The sequence below is a fragment of the Taudactylus pleione genome, unplaced genomic scaffold (genome assembly GCF_031769625.1).
Source record: "Taudactylus pleione unplaced genomic scaffold, aTauple2 ptg000026l, whole genome shotgun sequence".
Classification (NCBI taxonomy): domain Eukaryota; kingdom Metazoa; phylum Chordata; class Amphibia; order Anura; family Myobatrachidae; genus Taudactylus; species Taudactylus pleione.
This window is the reverse complement of record NW_028284428.1, coordinates 33,367,231-33,389,724: the sequence shown is the minus strand read 5'-3', so window position 1 is coordinate 33,389,724 and position 22,494 is coordinate 33,367,231. Positions and strand designations below refer to the sequence as shown.

Below are 22,494 nucleotides of genomic sequence, written 5' to 3'. Positions count from 1 at the left end.
TACAGTTAGGCTGCGGGAGAGGATAGGGTTGGACACTAGGGGAAGGGCTAGGTGTTAGCTGACTGACGGATACAGAAGACACTGCTCAATTTGTCGGATTTGCCGAACCAGGTAAGTCACAGTTGGACCAGCAATAACATTTTAATAACACTTAACAACCATACATTCATGACACATTTGTACCTAGGGAACTACATTTAAAATAAACAAAATGGCTGCTTGCACCGTGTGTAGGTTACAGGTACACTTTACAGTAAGTATAGATAAAATAAAAGTAGGAAACTTATATGTATCTTATAAAGCTTGCTATTGATGCCATTAAGGTCCTTTAGCTGCCTTGTTTTTTATATGTGTCTTTAGGCAGGGATGCTGATAGAGGAAGGAGCGGGTACTAATTACCTGTTCTCATGCTTATTGGAAGGACCCGGCAGGGTCCCGGGTCTACGAGCCCTACCTTTTGTTCTTACCTGTCAGCCATCAACATCCTGTCTACCCGCACAAGCACATGAGCCCCACCCCCCACACTGAGGGACAGTCACCTCATGATTAGGCCACGTCTCCTGCATTTCCAGGGCCTGGACAAGCTCTCTAAGGTCCTGTTTTTAGGTACAGTAAGTGTTGTCGCTTAAACAACAGTCGAACAAATGCTTTAGAATGTCCTCATTTTATCAAGTCAGACCAATCAGAATTCCAAAAATATTCACTGAAAATTATACTATATTACATTATGGGGTCTATATATCAAGCAGTGAAAAGTGTAGAGAAGAGGACCAGTGGAGAAGTTGCCCATAGCAACCAATCAGCTCCTACCTATTATTTTATAGACTGTACTTGATAAATGCTACTTCAAAGCTGAATGGTTGCTATGGGCAACTTCTCCACTGGTCCACTTCTCCACACTTTTCACTGCTTGATAAATAGACCCTTATATATCATAGCTGCCCACTCTGCCTGAATTTCCACGAGACTCCCGGATATAGGGAAAAGGAGAACAATTCTCCCACATCCCCCCAGTGCCAGCACATCTCAGGGGAAGTGAGCAAGGCAGTGTTAATGGTGATGCAATTTTTTATGAATCGTACCATCCTGGCCCTGCCATCACTGACAATAATATTAATTGCAGAAAATTTTGCGGGTGCAGGACCAAGAAAATCTCCACGGTCACCCTTGTATGCATTCTAGAGAAGCAGTAATAAGCCCTTTTGCAGTGAAAATGTATCTTGACACGAGTAACCTTAGTGTTTTCTATTTAATTTCTGAGTTTTGTACAATATGTCTTTTCTGCAAAAATGAGCTGAATACAAACAGGTTAATACCAAATTAACATTTCACAAGCACACTGGTAGTTGGTTTGGCACTGAATGGCTATTCTACAGCAAATCATCTTATTTATAATGCTCACACCACAGCATGTTACTAACTTAAGCTGGCTTCACACTAAACAATATGTCGCCCAATCCGGAGGATCAGACTGACATATCATCCACATCGGCCTGTGTGTACCCAGTATGTCACTGACAATGCGTGCTCCCGCGCATTGTCAGCGACATCCTTAGCAGGGCGACATCATTAGCAGGGACTATGCCTCCCAAGTAGCTTAGATGGGCGACATCATCTAGCAGCTTAGATGGGCGACATCATTAGCAGGGACCTTGCCTCCGAAAATGATGTTTTCGGAGGTTTGGCCATTTACTGCATATGTACCAAGCTCCGGATTGTGATACATCCCCCCCAAGAGAGATATCTCTCAGCACCTCCCACAACATGTGCATCACTCGACGCATACGCAGAAGAACTTCTGGGTCAGAAACTCGGAAGTCCTTCTATCACACAGGACAGCTCTTACTGGGCGGGCTGTCCTTTGTGATTTAGTTCAAGCTTACAGCGTTAATAAACGTATAATAATTTGAGCAAACTGCTTGCGATGAGTGTCGGGATGCATCACATTCAAAATGCGATGCATCATGTATCCTGCCCCGGGGGTGCAACTAGCCACTTACATAGATGTATCATTTCTCATCTGGCAAAAATGGACAGCTCATCAGCAGTTTTATTTTCATTTCTTCCTCCCAGTCTTAGCTCCGGATTAGTCTCATCTAATTTTTACTTGTAACTGGACTTTTCACTGGTGCTATACTTTGCTGCAATCTAGTGTCCACATTGTACTATACTCCAAACAGTCCCTTGTAAATGTTATTATTATTATTTTTATCCTTTATTTATATGGCGCCACAAGGGTTCCGCAGCGCCTTACATAGTACATAAACATAGTACATAAACAGTTGAGCAGAACAAGAAAACAGTGTCATACAGTTTAAGACACTACAAGACAAGTACATGGTATATAAACACTGCTGCAACAGTAGCAGGATGGCAAAAGTCACGGGTTAGGTGCTTTTGAGTATAGAGCAGATAGTATAAGTAAAGAAAGGATAAGCACAAGAGGATAGAGGGCCCTGCTCGTGAGAGCTTACATTCTGTTGCAACTGTACTGCACAGAGCTCACTTCTTATACAAAGAGAGAGTGTGTGTGTGTGTGTGTGTGTGTGTGTGTGTGTGTGTGTGTGTGTGTGTGTGTGTGTGTGCTTGTGTAGGGGACGGGTACATTTAAACACCACTGTGAACTAACATCTGTGTGTACAGTATTCAACATACAGTACTGTAGGGATTATTGACATCTATTTTGAGATCCTTGTCACCACATAATAGATGATAAACAGCTCAGACATAGGATGGAACACGCATACTCTGCAAAAATAAAATAAAATAAAAACCACTAATTATGCTGGGACTATTTGCATTATTCGCTTTCGAGGATTTTTTTTACCAGCAGGTCTTCAATTGTAATAATCAGAAGCAGAGATGCAAAACTGTTTCCAATTAACCAGTTTGCTAGAATTTTCTTGTAATTAGGTGGAGGAACAAATGTATCAATAGATGTTGTGTACCAGTATCAACTTGCCCCAAAATATGTCTCTAAAATAATAATTGATTTCTTTTACTGCAAGATACTTATGTAACCAGAGGCGGCTGAGCCAGGGGGGCAGGGTGACAGATGCCCCCCGGGCCACTCCCATTTTCAGCACTTTGGGCTGGCCACTGTTCCCTGCAGAGCTGCAGAATGGGCTGCGCTTTATCCAGAGGCAGCGCATCGTCAGCGACATCCTCCGTCGGACCGGCATGCTGGTACAACGGGCGACATCAAAAGCAGGGCACCATGCTGCAGTATGTATTATCCTAAAGTTACTTTGTACAAGTTATCTGCTACTAAGCTAAAATAACTTCATTACTTTTCATCCTGAAAATACAAGTGCAGCTGCCATCTCTAGTGTATGAGGTGCCCTGTGGGTTCTTCTGTAGCCAGGCAAGCATTAATGATAGATTAAATACATTTTTCAGATAATGATTAAAACTCTGAATTTTTAAATCATGCAAGAAGAACCCAACACCGTAACATTGTAAAAGTTGGTGAAATGAGTAATACATGCAAAAGCACTGTTTGTAACATATAGGGGTCTATTTACTAAGCAGTGTTAGGAGACAGAGGGCCTGATTCTGACCCACTCGCGAGCGCTGAGCGCTCGCAAGCGTATCGATGGTGCCCAAGTGCACGACGGAGGCGCCTCCGTCGTGCGCATGCGCGAGACCTGAATAACGACAACCAAGTTGTCGTTAAGGGTCTCGCACCAAAGGGGGCGTGCTGCCGATGTTGATTGACAGCACGCCCCCTTTGGTGGGCGTGCAAGGGGCGTGGCTGCCCAGACGGAAGCGTTCCCATGGGAACGCCTACCGTCTGGGGCCGGCCCCACTGACATCACAAGTGATGTCAGTGGGAGTGCTTTTGGCTCTGATAGAGCCAAAGGCACTCCTGGGCTTGCGGCAGCGAGACCCTACCGCAGGGTCTCGTCGCAACCCCGATGGTCACGATGGTCTTGACCATCGCGACCATCATCATGGCCGCTCGCTATAGCTGTGGGTGGTCACCCACAGCTATGCGAGCGGCCAGGAGGCCGATCCAAAAAGGAGCAGGGACGGCCCTGATTCAAAGTGAGCGCTCTGTCAGAGCGTCCGGCTCTGAATCAGGGCCAGAGTGAAAAGTGATAAGGTACCAGCCAATCAGCTCCCAACTGTCAATTTTTAAACACAGCCGGTGAGATGACAGTTAGGAGCGGATTGGCTGGCACATTATCACTTTTCACTCTGTGTCCTAACACTGCTTGATAAATAGACCCCACAATGTTTACAGACATTTAAAAAATGTAACAACTGATGGGCTATGATAACATTTCAACTTAGGATTTCTCATACGTGACCACTATAACCAAGGGAAGACATTCCAGGGCCAAATCTTAACCAACATCATGCACAGACCATCCAAAATAAAGAGCAATTTTGTAAGGCAGGTGTTCTATATTTATTTAACACATTTCCCGCAAAGAATTACCACGGGCATAAAATAACGTCGTTTTTGCGAAGGAAAACTGCAGAGGCTTATAAAAGACCTTTTCATTCTAAGCAACTTGATTTAGGGCTGTAGATACATTAAAAAAAAAAAAGACATGAAACATATACTGTGAATCTGCTATTCATCTAATAAATTATTCAGGAAGTTTTGTCTCAAAATATTCCTAAGCATGCTCATATACAGAGTAGTTACTGAAGGTCCTAAGATAAGATGTATTGGCATAGTGTTTGTTAGACCTATACAACTCTATTGCTATGTACACCTTTTTATGTAAATGGAAATTACGGGGTGCTAAACCTTAGTCTGAACCATTTAAATTTATGTACTAAATCTTAACTCATATTTTTTTTATCTCTGTGAGATGTGTTAAATCTTAGGGATATGGGGCCTAATTATTAATATTACTTTTCACTGCTATCTCTGAATATTTTAGTAGTGAGACAGCTGAGCAATAATCAGCTGCCAAAGTAAAAGCTCTGCAGGATGAGAAGTCACTTATCACTCTGGGGCCCACTGTTTGATATTGATATATAGAACAGGAATGACCAGAGGACTTTGCAGTCAGTGTTATGCTGACTGCAGAAGGTGAATCTACATCGCTGGAGAGGTTGCTTTTCGCACAACCGATCTGGCAGGTGTAATATTGACAATTTGGGGCACAAACACATTCTGGGCTCTAAGAAAGAGCCATAACCACTATAGCACTTGTTTAAGGGATTATGGCATCCATTATGCATTTAGCAAACAGTGCTACACTTAGCTTCCAGGCCACGCTATATCCAGATTGAAGCTCACTGCGCATGTGCAGATGGCAGAACTTGGCAGAGGACGCTGCCAAGGAAGAGGATGCCACTGGATCTTGACACAGATAATTAATGTTAAATACCGGTGGAAAATTCATAATACTAAACAATATATGCTGCCAGTATTTATTTTCATATTTAAAGGAGCCCTCTGCATCACAGCCAGTGGAGGAACTCAGGGCCAGCTGAAGGAGGACCCGCGCCCTGTGCAGAACGGGACTTAGGCGCCTGTTACCTGTGCGCGGCAAAGCAGCTCGTGACCGAAAATGTGGGTGTGTCCTAAATGCCATAGGTCACATCCCCAATATAATGTTATTTGGGGGCGTGTCCATTTGGCGCGCCTCCCGTTAATGTCAAGCTGGGGGCGAGCCCAACACTCCGTTAGTAGCTGGGCTGCTCCCAGCCTTCTTCCTGTACTGAATGGATGCCGCGCGGCATCCATTCCTCTTCTCCGAGGGCGGCACCGCTGCACAGCTGCAGTGGTGGTGGTTTCCAACCTCCCGTGGGATACTTCGGGTGGAACAGCGGGGCAGTGCCCAAAAATCTGGACAGTCTAACTGAAATCGGGAATGGTTGGGAGGGTAGCGCCCTCTATGGGGTGGCACCCTTGTTCGACTGCACTGGTCAAACGTGCCTCGAGCCGGCCCTGGAGGAACTCTTGTAGGGAAAGGAAGTGTTTGCACTGGGCACCAAGATAGGGGGAGGAAAATCAGCACTGCTCACATGGGAAGAGTGATTGGTGATCCAGAGTTTACCATGCCTGCAATTAATACTCTCAGCTCCCGTATGAAGACATTGTTAAGGTTCTGCCTTCTGCATTCCACATATTCCGCTCAGTAGGCCCTATGGGACCCTATTCTTGCACTCAGCACTGAGGGTCACTGAATTACTGGCTGCCATCTTCAGTTCTTCCCACACATGGGGCAGGATTCATCATTGCAGATATTGCGGTCAAACCTCTGAAAATGAAGTTTTCGGAAGTTTGGCCATTTACACCTACATTTATACATTTCGATACTTGGATGCGGTGGGTAAAGCCATCTTTAGATGGCATTGCCCAATAGAAGCCTATGGGCTTCTATTCACAATTCCTCCTATTGTTAGCTCCGGATTAGTTTCATCTCATTTTTGCTTGTCACTGGTGCTATACTTTGCTGCAATCTAGTGTCCACATTGTACTATACTCCAAACAGTCCCTTGTAAATGTTGCAACTGTACTACACAGAGCTCACTTCTTCAACATAGAGTGTGTGTGTGTGCTTGTGGAGGGAACGGGTATGTACTCGTGTGGGGGAGCCGGGATGTATCGGATGATCCTGCTGCAGCCTTCATGGCCAAACATCTCAAACTGATTACAGTGATAAGTCAGTGTCAACACAGCAAGTGTATTACCATAGAGAAAACAGCAACTTTAGTAAATAGACTCCATAGTGTGTCATGGACATGAAAAAGCATTTACAGTGGAAGCCAGCTGTAATGGAGCTGATCAGGTTTGCAACAAATGCATGATCTGCAATCACTAAACACCACTGTGCACTAACATCTGCATGTACAGTATTCAACATACAGTGCTGTAGGGATTATTGACATCTATTTTGAGATCCTTGTCACCACACAATACACAGCTCAGACATAGGATGGAACACGCATATTCTACAAAAAGAAAACCAAACAAAAACCACTAATTAAGCTGGGACTATTTGCATTATTCACTTGGGAGGATTTTTTTATCAGCAGGTCTTCAATTGTAATATACAGTACAGAAGCAGAGCTGCAAAACTGTTTCCAATTAACCAGTTTGCTAGAATTTCTGAAGTATAACTATTTGTAATTAGTTGGAGGAACAAATGTATCAATAGATGTTGTGTACCAGTATCAACTTGCCCCAAAATAAGTCTCCAGAATTCCAGAATAATATAGGCGGGAACTGCAGAATTGATTACTTTTACTGCAAGATACTCATGTAACTTTACTTGTTACTACAGATAAAAGCATCCTTCTCGCGGCCCCTTCCAAAGGCCAGCATTATGTGACACTGCAGGATGTGGCTGCACTAAACCTACTAATGGCTGAGGTGTGTCTTGTGTGTGTGTTCTCCTCTAAATTATTATTATTATATTTTATTTATAGGGCGCCACAAGTGGTCCGCAGCGCCATACATACACTAAAGGGTACAGAGAACATTACAATACAGTAACCAAAATATAAACAGAACACAAGTAACAGTTAGAAACACAATTCTCCATACACAATACAGCTCTGAAGGTGAAGGCTGTCATAGAAGTGCTAGAGAAGAAGGCTGTGAGACAGTGGGGAGGAGGACCCTGCTCCTAGGAGCTTACAATCTAGGGGAGAGGGGAGAAAGACAGATGACATGAGGCATGAGTGTGTAGAGGGGGACCTGAGTGCAGGAAGTAAGCAAGGTAGAGATGGCTGAAGCGGGAGGGACAGAGACCTGGTAACATGGTTATGTGGTGGAAGGGTATGCTTTGGTGAACAGGTGGGTTTTCAGTGCATGTTTGAAGCTCTGCACGGTCCGGAAGAGCCTGATCGAGCGAGAAAGCTCATTCCAGTGGAGGGGGGCTGCACGGGCAAAATCTTGGACACAAGCATGAGATGAAGTAACCAGGGTGGAGGAGAGGTAACAGTCATTGGCAGACCGGAGTGAGCGGGAGGGAGTGTGTAAGAAGATGAGGTTGGAGATGTAGGGAGCAGTAGAGTTAGAGCGGGCCTTGTATGTGAAGGTGAGGAGTTTGAAGAGGATTCTGTAGGGAAATGGGAGCCAGTGAAGGTTTTGGCAGGGGAGCAGCAGAAGTGGAACGGCGGGAGAGGAAGATAAGTCTAGCTGCAGCATTGAGAACAGACTGGAGGGGGGCAAGATGGCAATGTGGGAGGCCAGTAAGGAGAAGGTTGCAGTAGTCAAGCCAAGAAATGATTAATGAATGAATAATCAGTTTGGTAGCATTCTGGGAGATCAAAGGCCTAATGAAAGTGATGTTGCGTAGCTGGAACCGACAGGATTGTGCCAGAGATTGAATGTGGGGGGTAAAGGAGAGTGTGGAGTCAAGGGTGACACCCAAACAGCGAAGTTGGGGGACAGGGGAGATGATGGTGTTGTCAACAGTGATAGCGAGATTGGATGGAGTTGAGACTCTATTAGGGGGAAAGATGATGAGTTCGGTTTTGTCCATGTTGAGCTTCAGAGAGCGCTCGGACATCCAGGAAGAGATGGCAGAGAGGCAGCTGGATACCTGAGAGAGGACAGAAGGGGAGAGCTCAGGAGAGGAGAGGTATAGTTGCGTGTCATCGGGATAGAGGTGGTATTGGAGGCCAAAGGAGCTGATGAGTTCTCCTACTGTAGAGGTGTGCAGGGAGAAGAGCAACGGGCCCAGGACAGAACCCTGCGGGACACCAATGGGAAGGGTGGAAGGGGGTGAGGTGGAGCCAGAGGCAGACACTGAGAAGGAGCGGTTGGTGAGGTAAGAGGTGAACCAGGAATGGATGGTGTTAGAGATGCCAAATAAACTTAATTTAGCAATAAATACATAGAGGCAACAATCTGGGATAAAAAGTCAGTTATCTATTGATAAAGAAACCAATAACTGTATATTGGCACAGAAAGGGTGGACTATTATCAGCGCAGCCAAGCAATGCAAGTCATACACAGAGGTTCCCAAACACGGTCCTCAAGGTTCCCCAACAGTTCAGGTTTTAGAGATATCCATGGTTGAGCACAGGTGCTTAAATCAAATCGACTGAGGTACTAATTAAGTCACCTGTGCTCAACCATGGATATCTTTAAAACCTGAACTATTGGGGTTCCTTGAGGACCACATTTGGGAACCTTTGCCATATAACCAACAATTGCATTGTGGGCAATATCCTATAGATGCCATTAAAACCAAATCGGGCAACTTGGCGCAATTTGAGGATAGGTGTATGTGGGCACATCTGTACAACTGTAAAGAAATAGGAACAGAGGGTGGAGCATTTTCTTCACGGAACGAGGCCTAAGCCCTGAAGACAGTCTTAAATAACATTAACAAATCACACCCCTAACACTAGCTACTGGTAAAAGCATAACAAGGTGACTGCCACTCAAGCCAGCCCTCAACCCTGTGGTTTAAGCCACTCCAGCCTTATGAAAGCCTTCTATTATTCAAATTCAAACCAATACAAAACTGCCAGCAAAGAGCTGCACTTTTATTTGCTCCTTTCTCATACTTGCCCACTCCCATGTAATGCTCGGCAGGCTCTCAAATTTAGGGGAGTTCTCCCAGACTTCCAGAAGAGCAGGCCACCCTTCCCCATCCTGCTCTCTTTTGTAGTGAAGGGGAGTGGGGATATGATCATGCAAATTGTGCTGCCATGCTTCCTGCACTAGACATCTCTTCCAGGATCTACGGGATTGGAGCATAATAATACATTGCCAAGTATGCCCCTTCTAATTGGGTACATAACAAATTCATCTAATAGATGAAAAATGTCAATGTTAGCTAAGATAGTTAATATAATTCACATTACTATGTTATAATACCCAAAGCTCAAATGTTGATCTGTCAAGAGACCTCTTTAGAGTATACTTGCTGCATTTCCAAATAAAAGAAATGCATACTGGATCATATAACTTTTGTTACAGTAAGTACATTAATATAATGTTTTATTTGCAAATGTAAATGGCGGTCTGCAGGTACCAGTGGGCCCTTAATGCCCGGGTATGCTGTCACTTGTTGTTCCACAAGTGCCGGCATGCAGAGGCAGGCTTGCTGGCATCTGTAGTTTGCCTGTAAAGAACAATATTATCTATTCTAGTGGTTCCCAAACTTGTTAGAATCACGGAGCCCTAGAGTATCAGCATTTTTTTCACGGCACCCCTGGGCCAATCGTTTCTTATTGAGAAATCCAGCAAAAATGTAATTAATTAAATTGTAATTATATGTCATCCTTAGGGTCAGTTTTGTGGTGGTTGACAGGGCTGCGCTTCTTTTTGTCTGCATATCTATTGATTGGCAGTCGATAGACCTGGTTTTGCCTATCACACTGACTACAATCATTTTATTTGGTACTGGACTACCAACCTGAGGCACTCCTGCCGTGCAAGTGACCTGAAGCACTCCAGGGTGCCACGTTGGGAACCACTGATCTATTCTTTACATAATAACGCCACACCCAATGCCACCAGGGGTGCGAAGGGAATAGTCCCTGGCACTCAGCGAAGGGCTAGTTGATCCTCGGGAGGGGGGTCTCTATTTTTGGAAGGTCCTGACTTTGAAATCTATGGTTTAGCTTAATGCTAGTAACTGGAAAATAGGGGGAACCCCATGCCATTTTTTCTATTTTCCCATACCAGCCCAGGCTAAGGGGTCTATTGCTGGATATGGATTTTTTTTTTTGGAGGGGGTGACTCCACACATTTTTTTTTAAATGAACTCTTCTAAAACTTTACAAACTAATGATGCCTGCATAGATCATACTTCTAACAAACTTGCCTGCCTTAAGCTGGGTACACACCTATACAATCATCGGGCCGTTCATCCAATATCGAGAGAACGGCCGTTGGATTGTATAGGTGTGTACTCTGTCCCGTTAGCCGATAAACGGCTTTTAACGCCCCTGCAACGGTCGGGATCAGGTCGTCGCATCTTATGTACAGTTTGATATTCGTCGGTTCGACCTCCCGATCCCATAGAAGCAGATGAGTTATTAATAATAATATAACATAGATCATTATATAATAATGATATTAATAAATAGGTAGAAATATGGCTTGGTTCAAACAATAACATATACTTTTAATGCTACACAGAAAATAAAGTGACATCTAAAATATAGAGAACAATATACAATCAATATTATAAAGAGTATACAGTATATGCGACACCTAAAAGAACAGTAGAGATACCCTAGCTTGTTTACTCATCTGTGATACTGATTACCGATATGTCCGCTGTGTCATGTGTACAATGTTTACATCACGTGACATGGACCTGGCGGACATACCAAAGGTATTTTCAATCGGTATGCTAATAATAATATATATCTGGTAATTTTATATAACCTGTCAAAATCTCAGTGTGCATTACGACCATTAAACATTTAAAAAAATATATGTTACAACAGCTTATGTTGTATTATATCCATATATATCCATACTGTTATTACATAAGCCATATGGTAGGGTAGTTCCAGTATTAGTTTATAAAATAGCTTTCTTGTCCTGAAAAACTAACAGGTAATCTTCACTTAAGGAGCGTACACACTAGACGATATTTTGCATGATTCACCCGATTTTGACACAACGGAAAAACAAATCATGCAAAATATGTTCAAATCGTGAGTGTCCACTCACGATAACAATGCCGAGGGTCGTACGTTGTATCTTCAGATCTTACCTACTGCAGGCAAGATCTGCCAATCTCGTACATGATGCCCTGGAAATCGTTAAGGACTCACGATAGATCGTTGGTCAGATTGGACACTTTTTAGCACCATATTGTATCCTGGAGTCCCGGGGAGAGTTCAAGGGAAATCTTTTACGATATTGCATCGTGAGCACATCATCTACTGTGTACCCACCTTAAGCCAATAAGTTCCATTACATAAGCCACAATGACTATGAATTTATAGAAGAGCCTGTCAGGTACGTAATTAACGAAAAACACATGTAGTTGGAACCTGTAAATTGTATTATATTTGCATTATTTAATGTAATATAATATAATTGTATTTTTTTATAATGTTAATCAGTGGGTTTTTTTTCCACACATTTTACAGACCTTTACAGAAAGACCTTGTCAGATTTCCAAGAACCCATCCACACTTTGGAACATTAAAAGGATATAAGTACTGTGGTGGCATAACCTTCATTCTTGTATTTTTTTTTTTTTTTTTCGTACTTCAATGCTCTGTGTGGTTGAAGTGTGTTCCATTACCATGCACAGTAGAAAACCGATGCTGGTTGCTAAGCAACCCAATATTAAAGCTGATAACCGCTGAGATCCACAGTTCCATGAAGGTTTAATCTGTAGCTAAATTTATTACCTGACTATTGGATATTTAACTGGCTGATGTTAATGCTATTATTTTGGTAAATGTCTTACAAAATCATATATCCTAGTATGTAATAATGCACAGCTGTATAGAAATACTGAATTTGTTCCACTCTTTGAACAATGAGTACTTAATTGCATTTGCATAATGTTTTCTTGGACTTCAAAAAGCAATTTTTAGCATATAAAACTACTATTGTCATAATTTAGAGAATAGATCTGTAATGCATTTTAAGTACAATAAATAGCACTTGTTTATTTTAATAATTTATGTTAGTGAAACAAAGAATAAAGTGCAATTATATTCTTTTCACATTTACATAATTATGAATGTGATATTCCACAAGAAGGTGTGTAACTATAACTTTGTGGTCCTCATGGAGACAATTTGAAGGGGCCCTCAATGCACATAGAGAGACCCCCCTCTCCAGAACACGTGAAACAAGGAATAAAGGGCCTGATTCAGAGATGGATGAGATTTTGCACGGAACGCAGCTGCAAAAACATGCTAATGCATGCCAAAGCACAGCCGGCCTAAAAACGCCCTCTGTTGCCTTCTTACATGCGTACGACGTTGCTTACCTGCATAAATATCTGTAACATCTACGCACATTGAGCAGTCATCTTTTCTTTGTGCGCAGGTCTGACCTGCTGCAGCCTTGGCAGCTCTCCTGACATGCAGAGCTGCATAGGAGCTAGCAAGGGCTAATTTATGCATGCCCATATAACGGCGGTTAGACACACCTGCATTTTTCAGACCACCCTTTGGTGTCCGTAGTCGCAATGTGATCGCTGCACACGCATAGTGCGCTTTATATGCATGTGCAATTACAAACAATCGCTTGATCTGCATGTGTAATTGCCTTTACATCCAGCTCTGAAATCAGGCCCAAAGCGCAGTCATTTTCTTTTCACATTTACATAATTATGAATGTGATATTCCACTAGAAGGGGCGTAACTAGAACTTTGTGGCCCTCATGGAAACATTTTGAAGAGGCTCCCAGTGCATCTAGAGAGACACCCCTCTGCACAGCAATTGTTTATTGTATGCTTGTTAGTAGTGCCTCATTTCACATCATGCCACACAGTGCCCACAGTTCATATTATGCCACATTGTGCTTCCAGTTCACAGTATTGTACATTTTAGTACCCCCAATTCATAATACACCACCCAGTTCACATTATGCTACATTGCAGTTTGCTCAGTTGATTATGCCAGAATGTAGTGCCCCTTAGTTAAACTAATGGCACAATGCAAGAAGACTAAAGATACAATGTATGGCACTGTGTAAAAGGTGAAAAACTAAATATATAAAAAAATGAAAACCCTCCTATACAGTATGGTCTCTGATGTAAATACTCCTTCTTTGTTGTATTTATTTGGTGATGGATAGCCATCCCGTGTGAAGTGGTTACACTTTCACTGGTCTGATATAAGGGAGAAAGATATAATGGCATGATACTGTAAATAACCCACTATAAAGACCCAATATAGTGTACTTACAAGAGGGTGACATGATTTTCAGCTTTAGTGGAGTCACAGGTAGTGAATAAACTAAGCTCCTCAATTTAAGATGATATCAAATGCATACTTTCCTACCCTCCCGTTATGGCCAGGAGGCTCCCAAAAATCAAGTGGCACTCCCATCCAGGGCCGGATTAACAATGGGGCAGATGGAGCTCCAGCTCCAGGCCCTCCATTGAAATAAGCCCACAGGATCTGCAGGGTTGTTGAAGAGAAGAAAAAAATTACTTCTTAGTATGGCCTGGCTGCTGTCGGCCGCCCAATACCCACCCAATAAAGGCACAACTCCCCGAGTCCACGCCTGCCCGCCCCACTGACAGTCCAAGTACTGGCGCTGGGCATAATTCCAGCAGTGCAGTAGGAGGCTTCACAAAGTTCTTAAGCCCTCCTTGCGCTGCAATGATGGTTTCTCGACTCCTTTCCCCCTCTCCGCCATGTGACAAGTGCCGCAGCACCATCACACCCGTGACCAGACAGTATCTCCGTGAAGGTGCCCGGGTGAAGGTGACTGCTACTGATCGGGGACGGGCTGCTGCTGCTGAACCTTATCAGGAACATTGTGTCCGTAACCCGTAACTTGAGCCTCAGTGCAGTGCCTCTGAAAATGGTATGCTCCACTCCCTACGAGTGCACTTCTACTCACTGTATATAGATTGTGATATAGATATATATGTATATTCATTGTGGCATATATATAATATATATATATATATATATATATATATATATATATATATACACACACATACACACACACACACACATATACATATGTCGGGGTACCTAATTCTCTGTACTGCCCTCCACTCTGGCAGGCACCACCCCCTTTCGGCTGTTCTGCCCTCCTTTACTCCATTCTGACCCCCCTTCATTGCTCTGTCCCACCCCCTCCCCAATTGCTCAGTCCTGCCTCTCTCCCTCCAACTTCGTCCCACCCCCCAGCTCCCATACTTACTTGTTCCCAGCGGTCCCGTTTCAAGTCCTGTCTCCCGTGCAGTAGGAGCCAATGGGGTGCGAGTTGAGGCCACCACTGTACCCGCACTGGGAGACGGGGCAGATTTTACAGAATTATTGTGTGTATACAGAGGCAGATTACATATATATACATATATATATATATATAAATAAAGTGTGTGTGTGTTTATACACACACAAATATTCTATATAAACACACACACACACACACACATATATATATATACACATATACGTGTGTGTATATACTCCCCCCCACATCACTAGCCACACCCCTGCTGTGCTGGTCACACCCCCGGGGCGGCAATAAATAAACCCTCTCTCAATTTCAGCTCCAGGCCCATGTGGAACTTAATCTGGCACTGCTCCCAGCCACCCAGAAAGGTGGACAAGTTTCTCGAGGGCAGGGGCCACAGACGGCAGATAATGCGATTTGCATTGAATAAGAATTTTTATTGACAATTAACTCTTCATATATAAAATTCCAATTTGTTGATTAGTTATCTCTTAAAAGAGATTATTTTTTTAACATTAAACCACCCTCTCCCCCAGGTATCACAATGACAATGGCGTGACACCTGTTTGGTAGACACACAGTCCACCAGCTCAATAGCAATGGATGGCAAGAAATTTAGAAATTCAGTGCCCTGACACATAGGGGGAGATAAAGTGGAGAGAGTAAATCAAGCAGCTTAGTTTACTGTTACTTTGCATTGATTACTTACTTGCTCTGGCGAAGATGATTTCCCTGGAGTGGAAGCCTGGAAGGATTGAGAGCCAAGGATACGCTGGTCACGCCCCATCAACGGTGCGCCACACTACGCATGGCGCAATCTACTGCCATCTATTATCTCCCTGAAACTAGTTTTCAAAAGTAGATAGGCGCTCCTCTAAATTGGTGTAACTGCCAACAATTATCAGTTTGCTATTAATGACAGCTTTACAGTTACTACGGCCAGCCGGGCACCTTCGCCAGGATTCCAAGCTAAAGCTACAAGCTAAGAAAACTACAAGGGCTAAATGTGGGGGTGAGAATGGATCAGCAAGAGTAGAGCTGATGAAAGGCGAGAGAGAGAGAGAGATAGTGTGTGTGTGTGTGTGTGTGTGTGTGTGTGTGTGTGTGTGTGTGTGTGTGTGTGTGTGTGTGTGTGTGTGTGTGGTTTTGTTTGCAGTTAACTGCAAAATGCAATCATTATTTTCTCCCTGTTTGACATTTGTGTTGGCTCACTGCTGATCTATTTATAATCCGGTATTCAGCAGGCTTTATTTTTAACAACACACTCATGCAAGAAGAGGCAAAAAGAAGCACTTGGTGACAAGGTCTCAAAGGGAATCCTCTGCTTTGCGTTAATGTTTACTGATTAGACCTGTTTAACTGGTAACCAGGGCTGCTTGGAACAAATTACAATTGGCTGCTAATGAAATGGTCGCTATCTGCCAATTATGAAGGCAGACGGAGAAGTATAATATATGAACAAGAGGTGAGGAAATGACAAATTACACCAGAAGGAAGGGCTACTTTCTTACTTTCACTTTGTCAGTAAAATGACACTGGCCTTGACCTCTGTATCTGGTATAGCTTTTTAACAGCATCTGTCTCTGGTCTTCTGTGCAGCCAGTAAAAATCATGTAGACCTATACTGCTTCTCTGTATACACAAGTTTCCCTATTGCCCATCCCCTGCCTGGTGCTCTAAATGCACCACCGGAAATTCAGTCTTTGGGGTCAAATCAGTTAGGGATGAGGTGCTCAGTCTTTGCCCCGGACTCGCTGATTTTAGTTTGCAGCCCTGGGACTGTGAACAATAATCAGCGAATCAGAGCTACTGTAAATGTAAAGGGTCAGTGAATCCGGAGCTACCGTAAATGTAGTGGGTGCGACATAGCTATGTTTAATTTTATTGAGCCCTTTGTCTAGCACTATGGATTTGTAGATTCAACTAATATGCATATGGTGGAAAGAGTGAGATGCCACTTCGAGTCCAACCAATACTTGCCTACTTTTGTTCTTTTGCATCTAGAAAGGAATGAAATTCAGTGCAATGTGCCACAGTAAGCACATATCGGCCATATACATATCACACGTTTTCTATAGCACCTCTATGGGATGCAATGGACATGGCCACTGTGGGGGGTCAGGTAGGGTGAATTGCGTAATTTCCCCCCACACCTACAAAATGCCACAAATTGCGACATTTTGCAGAGGAGGCGGGGCTTAGATGGCAGAGAATTGCATCATCACACCCCACGTATTAATTATCCTCACTGAGGAGATCACTGGTGGTAAACACTCTGCCATGTATAATAGTGCAGTATATACACAGTGTGTAGTGATAACATTGAGGTGTACACACTGCCATGTATAATAGTGCAGTATATACACAGTGTGTAGTGATAACATGGAGGTGTACACACTGCCATGTATAATAGTACAGTATATACACAGTGTGTAGTGATAACATTTAGCTGTACACTCTGCCATGTATAATAGTACAGTATATACACAGTGTGTAGTGATAACATTTAGCTGTACACTCTGTGTATATACTGTACTATTATACATGGCAGTGTGTAGTGATAACATTTAGCTGTACACTCTGTCATGTATAATAGTACAGAATATACACAGTGTGTAGTGATAACATTTAGCTGTACACTCTGCCATGTAATAATGGTGCAGTATATACACAGTGTGTAGTGATAACATTGAGGTGTACACACTGCCATGTATAATAGTGCAGTATATACACAGTGTGTAGTGATAACATGGAGGTGTACACACTGCCATGTATAATAGTACAGTATATACACAGTGTGTAGTGATAACATTTAGCTGTACACTCTGTCATGTATAATAGTACAGAATATACACAGTGTGTAGTGATAACATTTAGCTGTACACTCTGCCATGTAATAATGGTGCAGTATATATACACAGTGTGTAGTGATAACATTGAGGTGTACACACTGCCATGTATAATAGTGCAGTATATACACAGTGTGTAGTGATAACATGGAGGTGTACACACTGCCATGTATAATAGTACAGTATATACACAGTGTGTAGTGATAACATTTAGCTGTACACTCTGCCATGTATAATAGTACAGTATATACACAGTGTGTAGTGATAACATTTAGCTGTACACTCTGTCATGTATAATAGTACAGAATATACACAGTGTGTAGTGATAACATTTAGCTGTACACTCTGCCATGTAATAATGGTGCAGTATATACACAGTGTAGTGATAATAACATTGAGGCATACTTGCCAACATTCAGCTCCCTCCTTCCGGGACGGGGATGAATGTCAGCTTACAGGGGGGGGCGTGGCCGCACTATAACGCCGTTGCGGGGGCGTGGCCAGTGCGGACCGGGGGTGTGGCCACGAGATTGCGTCATCGCGGCTCCGCCCACTCATCACAATGCCGGAGTAAACGGCATTGTAAAGCGGGGGGCGGGGCCACAATGACGCGATTCAGCGCGAATCACGTCACCGGGCCTCCCCGCTGCGGGGGTTTCCCTAGTAACTCTGCAGGGGGGTAGGGAAGGATGGCGGGTTGCGGGAGGCTTGCCTGCCTTCCCGGGGGGCCGGGAGCGGCACCCGAAAATCGGGAGGCTCCCGGCCAAATTGGGAGGGTAGACAAGCCTGCATTGAGGTGTACACACTGCTGTGTAGAATAGTACAGTATATACACAGTGTGTAGTGATAATAACATTTAGCTGTACACTCTGCCATGTATAATAGTACAGTATATACGCAGTGTGTAGTGATAACATTGAGGTGTGCATTCTGCTGTGCATGGTAGTACAAAGTATACACAGTGTGTAGTGATAAGATTGAGGTGTACACACTACTGTGTATGGTGGTACAGAGTATACACAGTGCGTAGTGATTACATTGAGGTATGCATACTGCTATGTATTATAGTACAGAGTATACACATTATAAATACACACTTGTGCACTCACACTGAAGGAAGGCTGCCTAATACCTAAGTGATAAACACCAGATCACAAGATACAAATTCTTAAAAAATAAAAAGGTCCAAGCGCTCTACCTTAAAAAGGTACACCACAACCCAGAATTAACGGGTAAGGATAAATACATATAGTTTCAAAGATACGAATATAAGATCTTTGATATATAGTCACGTTTTTCATAGGAAGATAATTTCCTCTGGATAGTGATGTCACCAATACTACAATATGATCCAGAAAGTCATAAAGTAATCCAAACTTGACTCCTCCAAAAAGCAGTTTTCAATACTATGTGTCCCTTAATATTCTATTGTCCCTCGTAAAGATGTCATAAAACATATAAGGTGAACACATCTATAGTGTTAAGCAGTAAATCATTTATTGCAACATAAAATACACATGATAAATGGCTGCATACCATATAAGTCCTATTTGGAAAAGGTACAAATCAATACATATAGGGGAACTTTTCATTAGCTCTCCCTACTGAGCTGTACCAAAATACTCCACCAATGCATTTCAACCTATAGGTCTTTTTCTAGGTGTGTTTGTATATCAGACCAGGAACACGTCTTTATAAGGACTCGGTGTGTGTGCAACGCCATGGAGCACATGACGCAAACCACAGGACCACTAGGTCTAACATTACGGCAAAGTACTGGACAAGTCAGGGTGTACGTCTGCGTGCCAGCACTTGTCCGTCCACCGGAAATTAATAACATGAGTTCACTATTTTGATAAAAATGCAAAATAGGTCATTCTCTAATATAATTAGTATATAGCAAACAGCTTTGGTATTCTAAACAATAAATATAAAACTGCATATCAATTATAATAAAAGTGCATATATGTATGTAAACAGTAATAAGATCTATAAAATAACCAGCATAAAAACACAATATAAAAATAATTTCACATCATGTTATTATATGAATCAAAACCATTTAAAAATGTTAAAAACTATAAAAACCACTTTAGTTCGAAATTGGTATTTAAACCCCATGGCTGTAGTGTTTTAATTTCATATATGGATTTCATTTCTGCCTTCGCTAAAAAGGTATCAGTACCTTTTGTACGCCAATTGCCTTCAATCTCTTTAATCCCTATAATGCTTTTGATATTTTTGAGGGAATGGTTGGCAACACCTTTTTTAATATTCCGCAGGGGTTCTGCCTATCTGTCTCTGAATCTCCTTGTGGTTTTTCAAATATATTGGAGGCCACAAACATTCGATTAAATAATTACAACTGGTACTGTTGCACGTAATAAAATCTTATATTTTTAAACATTTGTGTAGTGGCATAAGATGTGATTTCTTAAATTTTTCTGGCTTGATTGCTAGGAGAAATACATACATTACAGGACCCACAGCGGAATATCGAATACTGTGGTAAAATGTCTCATAAATGGGATCTTACAGAACATATTGCATATAGTTTTTTATATATAGTTATTTATATAGCTATCGGTATAGTGATAACACTGAGGTGAGCGCTCTGTATAAGAGCACTGAGTATACACAGTGTATAGTTATAACACTGCTCTGTATAGTAGTGCTGAGTTAACACGGTGTATAGTTGTAACACTGAGGTGTGCACACTGCTCTGTATGATGGTACTGAGTATAAAAATGCTGAGTATGCACATTGTATAGTTACACCACTAAGGTAAGATACACTGCTCTGTATAATAGTGCTGAGTATAGACAGGGTATAGTTATTACACTGATGATGAGCACACTGCTCTGTATGATATTACTGAGTATGCACAGTGTATAGTGATAACACTGATGATGAACACAACACTCTCTACACAGCGCACTCCGTATAATGATACTCAGTATGCACGGTTTGTAGTTATAAAACTGAGGTGAGAACTGATGGTGAGCACACCGCTCTGTATGGTAATACTAAATATACATGGATAATGGTCACACACAGGGCTATGTGTGTGTTTATAATTAATTTCTCTAGCTCCTCCCCCAGTAGCGCCACTCACAGTTCCCGAACCTACTTTTCTCGGAAAATTGCACTGGTCACACCACACCGTATAATACACTTTGACCCCGTTGGCAGTAGCGGTAACCGCAGCCCCCCCCCCCCCCCTTACGATATTCCATGAGGGGAGCCCTAATACTGCTACAAAGGCGGGCAAAATTCTTACATGCCTTTGTAGGATAGTGCAAGGTCTACAATGGCTGGTCCTGTTGTTCTTTTGGTTTCTGTTTCTTTTTCAGAGGCTGCGGTTCCGGAGAATGGTGCTCCCGCTCGGGATGGAGATATAACTGCAGTTTCTGGACATAGCGAACAGATGGTCTGCTCCGATGAGACAACTTTTGCGCTTTATGCAGATTCAGTGGCGTACTTGGTCAAAGTGACGGCAAAGGCATAAGCCTAGCAGCCATAGTTTTTCCGTATTGGAGGACCTGGATGAAGCCGTACATTGTTCTAATAGTCTATTTCGGGCCAGGCATACCCCTGGTGTTAGAACATGCTTGCGTATGCCTTGTCGCATTTTGATTAGTTGCATTTTTGCGATTTGGCCCTGCTAGCCTAGTTAGATCAGCGATTTTTGCCCTTCTGCTGTACAGCATATTATCAAGCCAGCATGCAGGGACCAGCATATCAGTCCTTAGCTCCCAGGACCATGCAATTTATCAGGTTTCTTGATGGGCATGGCGTTGCATTTTGGCCCATGGAGGGAGCCGAGGTAAGATCAGTTGAAAGCTTATTCTTGCTTTTGCGTAGAGCTTGTTTGCATTGGGACAGTTCCAATGCTATAGTGGTAATGATGTTAGCAGGCCTGTCTATGTCTTGGGCCTGGAGGACCTTTCAAAGTGTTTCTTTGTCAAGAGAGCTTTGAAGGGGTGGGACAAGTTGGTCCCTGCTCCTCCTGTTGGTCAGCGCCCACTCTATTTGCATCTTCCTGCATGGTCATTACAAGTTTTTTCGGCAGTTTTTCGGTTTTAGAGTTCAGATTAGTGCAGCTGCATTGACTATTGCGTTGGGGTTTTTTTTTTTTCCGTTGAACAGAGTTAGGCCATGAGCTGAGGAAAGTCTAGTGCTTAAAAATGTACCTTAATCTTCGGTAAAAATTTTGCTTTACATCCTAACTTGAGGACTAGCTACTCGTCATATTTGGGGGTCCTGAGGAATTTTGTTTTACCACTAGTTTATAACTTTGGCTGCATGCCGGCTGGTGGACATTTTGTGTTTTGCCTCAGGTCAAGTTAGGATCACCCCTCCCCACCCTCCCTCTCTCTCCCTGTATTAGGCTTCTGTCTTTGCTACTCTTTTCTTTCCTATTTGTGTTTTTGTTGTGTATTTACTTAATATATAGAATTTATTCCAGTTTTGGAGAGGTTTAGGTGGTTTAAGGGTTTTTGGAGTGTTCCATTTCAGCTCATTTGGGGACTATCATTGCCATGTGCCCCCTATTGCAGAGTTTTGTGGTTTGATATCATTCCACAGCAGGTCTGGAGAACTCGTTTTGTCTCCTGGTACCCTGTAGGTGGTCAGAAGATGGATAAACCTGGCTGTGAGTTGCAGTGTCCAGGGTTTTGGAGGAGTGGTCCTTTTACATGCTTTGATTAGGTCCACTGATGTCCTCTTTAAGGATGGATGGTGCATTGGAATGGAGTTATTGAGGAGTTAGAAGAAGTCAAGGTGTTGTAGATTAGGGTATGGTGGCGGTG

At 42.9% G+C, this 22,494-nt stretch overlaps 1 protein-coding gene across 2 annotated transcripts in view; it reads right to left on the bottom strand.

The window, feature by feature from the left end:
* The window catches only part of TBL1X (transducin beta like 1 X-linked), a 360,692-nt gene that overhangs the window by 151,677 nt on the left and 186,521 nt on the right, over positions 1-22,494 (bottom strand). The gene's annotated exons all lie outside the window — the stretch shown is intronic.